Source organism: Pogona vitticeps, chromosome 4 (genome assembly GCF_051106095.1).
Source record: "Pogona vitticeps strain Pit_001003342236 chromosome 4, PviZW2.1, whole genome shotgun sequence".
Taxonomy (NCBI): domain Eukaryota; kingdom Metazoa; phylum Chordata; class Lepidosauria; order Squamata; family Agamidae; genus Pogona; species Pogona vitticeps.
This window is the reverse complement of record NC_135786.1, coordinates 228358603-228364422: the sequence shown is the minus strand read 5'-3', so window position 1 is coordinate 228364422 and position 5820 is coordinate 228358603.

Here is a 5820-nt window from a genome sequence, read left to right as displayed (position 1 = left end):
TGTGCAACGTCGGGGGGTCTATGGGCGCGCTCGGCGGTTCTTTTATTTAATCCCTTCCCCGGCTCGCAAGCTCTCCTCGCCTCCCCGCGAGCGCCACGTCCCCTCGGCGAGACGGCCGGCCGGCAAGGGCGCAAGCCAGTGGATCGCCGCGGCGCGCCTCCGCCGCCTTTATCAAGGCTTGGCTCCGGGCGTGGCCCCGCCCCCCTTTTCCCGCCAACAGCGCGCGCGCCCCCCCCCCCCGCTCGTCGTCGTCCCCGGCTTTGCATAGAGGCCCGCCCCTTTGGAGTAATGGGAGGGGGGGCGGAGGAGGGAGGGAGGGAAGGAGGGAAAAGGAGGGAGGGAGGGAGGAAGATAATGCAAAAGAGGGCGCGCGGGTGCAAGGGGCGGTTCAGCTCTTTCCCCCCCCCCTCGGTTATCCGCCCAGGGCGGGAGAAGGAGAAGGGGGGGGGCGGCCGTGCAAGGTCTGCAATGTCGGCTTTGCAAGCCCGCCGGAGTCGCTCGCTCGCTCCCTCGCTCGTTGGCGGCGCGCAACCGGTTGCATTCCGGGCTCCTGTCTGTTTGCCTCCTCTTACTCTCCCCGGCGCGCCACCCACCCGCGGCGGAAGTAAATAAACGTAGTAACAGTACTCCACAAAGATGGGGGGGGGGGGAAGGCGCGCGCGGCCGGGGCTTTCTCGCGAGTAAGCGGTGCCGCGGCTCCGGCCAGCCCCAGAGAGAGGCGCGTCGCTTCCGCCCCGGCCGCCCTTGGGCGTCTTGGAGGCGCTTTCGGCTTCAAACCGCGCTCTCTCTCCCTCCCCCCTTTTGTATAATCCGGAGTAGCACTCCCGGGTTGGGCCCCCTAGTCGGGTTTATTGCGGGGTAGCGCTGCAGCAGATGGGAGCCGCAGGAGTGCGCCTCTTTTTACCTGGGAGGAGGTATTCCAAAGATCCATTCCACCAGAGTAGACCCAATGCATGAATGGGGTTTACGTAAGGGTTGATCCACACCTTGCATTTGCCCCCTGGATTGAGTGGGTCTACTCTAGATTAACAGTGGTGAGTCCATCCCTCGCCTTCCGTGAGCGGACGACCCGTTCCTCGATCCCGGTGCAAGTCAAGCCGGTTTGGGGAGGGAACCCCCCCCTCGGGAACCCCCCCCTCGGGCCGAAAGACACCCCCCTTTCCCTTTTCTCCCTTGTAACACTTTTTCAGCGGAGGTGGTGGCAGGAGAACTGGGCGGCTTTCCTTCTGGAAGCAAGGTCGTTGCAGGGCTGCCGGCTCAATTGGTCTGGGGATCGCAGCCTGCCTGACACAGCGTGGAAGGAAGGAGGGGGGAAGCTGACAAACCCGGTGGACTTGGAGGGCACAGGATTCCCAGTTTAGACCAAAGTACGCCTAGTACTTCCCAGCCCCGGGGGGAGACCTAGAATTGATTAAGAGTTGGAATTTGAATTCCGGGGAGCTCCTGAGTCCTGACGTGCTTGAGTTTCGGCCCGTTTTGAAGGCTGCCCCCCCCCCCGACAGGCCATCCCTCCCGCCCTGCCCCGCAGTTGCAATCAAAGCACACCGGTTCCTAATAATTTGGGAGCTGCGTTTAAAGAGCCTTTGAACCCATACTTCGGAGCCAAGCCAGAAGTGGAAGAAGTCTCATTGGGGGGGGGGGGGTGAGCGCCTGTGAGAAATCAGTTCCGTGATAAGGGATTTCCAAACGGAGTCGTTCTTGGATCGGCTTAATCCGAACCCACATTTAAACCGGTTTAGAACTTACACCGAATCCACATTTAAACCGGTTTAGAACGATTTAAATGCCAACGCTTTGCCTTGGTTGGCTATTGGAAGGATTGTCCTTTGGGAGGGAGCCCTCCCCCCCCCCCCGGGTTTGGTTAGGTTGGGCATCACCAACGCAAAACCCCGAAGCCGATCCGTTTGGAATAGAATCAGTTTCAAAGTGTAAACACACATTTGTTCAAGCGGCTCGCCCACCCCTCCTCTTCTCCCCCCCCGCTGATGGTATCAAAGATAGCAGAAGGTTCCACCCCTCCAGCCGGCTCTTCTCCAGGTGTGATCCTGCGCCCACTCCCTCTTTTCGTCGGGGGGGGGCGAGGGTTGGAGTGTCAGCCGGAACTCCCCCTTCCAAGCCCTTGCTTGCTTGCTTGCTTGCTTGCTTGCTTTATTTATTTATTTATTTATTTATTTATTTATTTATTTATTTTTAAAGGGAGGTTGCGGCAGAGAGTGAGCGCGGATTTAAAAGACGCCGTTCGTTGAAGACCAGGCAAGGGGACCTCCGGGATCAGTCCGCTGGTCTCCAAAACCCGCCGAAGAATCCTGTGGTATCTGGAAGGCGAGCCGTTTTTTTGTTTGTTTGTTTTTTGTTTGAGTCGGACTCACCTGGATGGCTGGCAGCCCATCTCTCTTTCGTGGAGAGAGGGCCGGTCACCCTGTGCGGGCGACTCGCTCTTGGGCATCTGAAGGAGCAGGGGCTTGAGAACAAGAAAGTTTGCGCCAAACAAACAAATAAATAAATGTTCGTCTTCAAGGTGCCATGAGACTCTTTAAAGGGATTTAAAGGGAAACTCCCTCTGAACCGGGGCAACAGCCAGCAGCCCATATAGGCCAGCCAACGGATATGCTACCGAAGCCTGCATCGCCCTGCCTGGGCAAGCATCCGCACAGAGACCCGCGCCTTCTGGAAGACGAAGGGCATCTTCATATAAGCTTACCCCGGTGTCTGCAGAAGAGTTAATTCTGATTTAGATCCAGTCCGCCTAGCAACGTCTCAACGCTTTCTGCCTGCCCTCCCTTCCACCACCACCCCCTTTTAAGGAAACCCCTGGAGGGGCGCCCTTACGAACGGGGCGAGGGAGGGGGGGTGTCCCCTCGCCACGCGCGGAGAGGGTGGCGGGGGTTGCGCCCGCACGCGCGCGGTCCAAGCCGGACTCCCTCCTTCCCGGGCATCGCCCAAACGCCGGCTTAAAGTAACGTGAAGTCATCGCGCCCTCTAGTGGCTACCCGGGAAAGCAAAAAAAAAAAAAAAAAAAGGGGGGGGGGTTGAGAAAAGCGGGGTTGTTTTGCGACAAAAGCGGAGGGGGTTTCTTATGACTGTGCGCGGCCTCCCCTTCCTTGGCTTCCAACCGCAAAGGGAAACGGTGTCTCCGAGACTACGATGAGGGCCAGATTCTTTTTGAGTCACGTTTTGACGGCTGATTTCTCGCCTCCCCCCCCCCGACTTCTATTTCCTCCCCACCTTCTCACAGAAAACCGCCCTGCTCTGCCCTTGCATTTTTTATCAGCAGTTGCCCCTGGAGGACGGGTAGCGCCCTTTGGACTACAGTTCCCATGATCCTTAACGTTGGCTATGCTAAATAAGGCTCATGGATTCATTGGCTTAGTGGTTGATTTCCTATCATAGTCAGCGTTGGTGGCTCCCTTCCACTTTTCAGGGGGGGGAAACAACCCTGCAAGGCGGATCAAGCTGAGGGAGAGTGGGGGGGACCGAAGGTCACCCAGTGAGGTGTCACAATTTAATGGAAACTTGATCTGCATCTTTCAAGTGCCGGAGCAGGACCTTAACCACAGCTTCCTGGCACAGTGGTTCAGCTGCAGTACCTCAGTCAAGGCTCTTCTCAGAATCTGAGTTCAATCCCAGCCAGGCCGGCTCAGAGTTGACGCATCCTTCCGAGATCAGTAAACTGAATCCCAGCGTCTGAGGAGAGCAGCATAATTAAATTGTAAACCACCCACAGAGTGCTTTAAGTGCTGGGGGGTGGTATATATTTTTTGCTTTGCTGTGATGGAAGTTGTCAAAACACACCCAGAAGGCCACATTTCCCCGCTTCTGTTCCAGAGGAATTTGGGGTGTGTGTGTGTGTGTGTGTGTGAGAGAGAGAGACAATTTTGTGAGATAAATAAAAGGTCTGATCATTTTTTGACAGAAAGTCACAGAAGCAGAGCTGCAGAGAAGGATTGGCAACCTAACGTGAAATGTTTATCACACAATTTGCAAGATAATATGCAGATGTTAATGTGCAGCAGAAATTAACATGCATACATTACGTAATTAGGGGGAAGCACTCCGCCATTGCTTTGTCTTCATGCTGGTTGGAACAAACTTTCCTTGTCCCTTTTCGCTGCAGGGAGATCAGGTGACCACATATTACCTAAAAAAAAAAGAGTAGACCATTTCAGGGAAACTAGTGCTGCAGGCAATGTGGTGTAGTTGTTAATTGGATTGGGACTTGAAAGATCCAGGTTCAAGTTCCCACTGGCCATGAAACTTTTCACTAGGTAGCTTTGGGCTGGTGGTCCTATGTCAGCCTGACCTACCTCACAGGGTTGTGGTGAGGGTAGAGTCTACAGGAAGAAGTAGAGAGACTTGACCTGAAGGGAGCAGAGTAGGCATCCTTCAATCTCGAGACACCATGGTCATGTGCTCTGAACAGAGGACTTGGAACAGCATCTAGTGTGGTTGAGGAGGGCAGTTCGAGGGGGACATTCCCTTCCACAATAAAGACAAATAAAATCTGTCCCCTGTCCAGCTCCCTGGTTTTGCTGGTTTCGGGACTCTTTGCCTCGACCTGCTGAAGGAGTGTCTCTTCAAATTGGGAGAGGCCATGATGCACCGCCTGCCTCCAGGCTGAACACTCAGAGGTCAGGGTTTCCCATCTGTTGAGGTCCATTCCTAAGGCCTTCAGATCCCGCTTGCAGATATCCTTGTATCGCAGCTGGGGTCTCCCTCTGGGGTGCTTTCCCTGCACTAATTCTCCATACAGGAGATCTTTTGGAATCCGGCCGTCAGCCATTCTCACAACATGCCCAAGCCAATGTAGATGGCACTGTTTCAGTAATGTAAACATTCCAGCTTGTTCCAGGACTACTCTAGTTGGAACTTTGTCCTGCCAGGTGATACCAAAAAGAGACAACGCATATGGAATGTGTTCAGCATCCTATTCTGCCGGGTGATCGGAGAGGTGCCATCAAAAAACTTTTCCAAGCCATGGAAAGGATACCGGACTTGATGGTCTGTTGCTTTGTTCCAGCACAGCTCTAATACTGTAGGGCTGCTCTTACGTCCTGCAAGTCAGACCACCCTACATTGGTCTGATCTTGTGGGATTTTGGAAGTTAAGCAGATTCGGGTCTCGTTATTACTTGGATAGGAGACCAGGGCAGAAGCCCGGGGATATTTAGGAAAGACGGGTAAAACATCTGGGATGGTCCTCTGGTGAGCGGTTGTTGCCAGCTCCTGTTCACTATACTCGGTTAGATGGAGCAAGGGTGTGATTTGATATAAGATATATTCTTTATTTTGTTGAAAAAAAGCAGTAAATAAAAGTTGGAGCCCAATCCTCTGCATGTTTTTTCAGAACGAAACTCCAAATACAGTGGTGCCTCGACTTATGAACTTAATTGGTTCCGGAACTCCGGTCGTAACTTGAAATGGTCGTAAATCAAAGCACCATTTTCCATAGGAATGCACTGAAATGCAGTTAATCCGTTCCAGCTGAAGAAACAAAAATCACCAAAAAAACCCACAAAAAAACCCATTGCAAAACGCATCAGAAACACGATTAATCCGTTCCGGCCAAAGGGAAAAAAAAGAAAAGAAAAGCAAGCAAACCATACAAGACCCTTCAGAAATGCAAAAAGGCAAAGCAAAAAGCAAACAAACCCTGTAAGTCCCATCGGAAATGGGGGGAAAAAAACCCAAAAGCAAACAAATCCTGCAAAACCCATCGGAAATGGGGGGGGGGGGAACACACCAAAAAACAAACCCTGCAAGACCCATTGGAAATGGGGGAAAATCCCCAAAACAAATAAACCCTGCAAGACCCATCACAGCG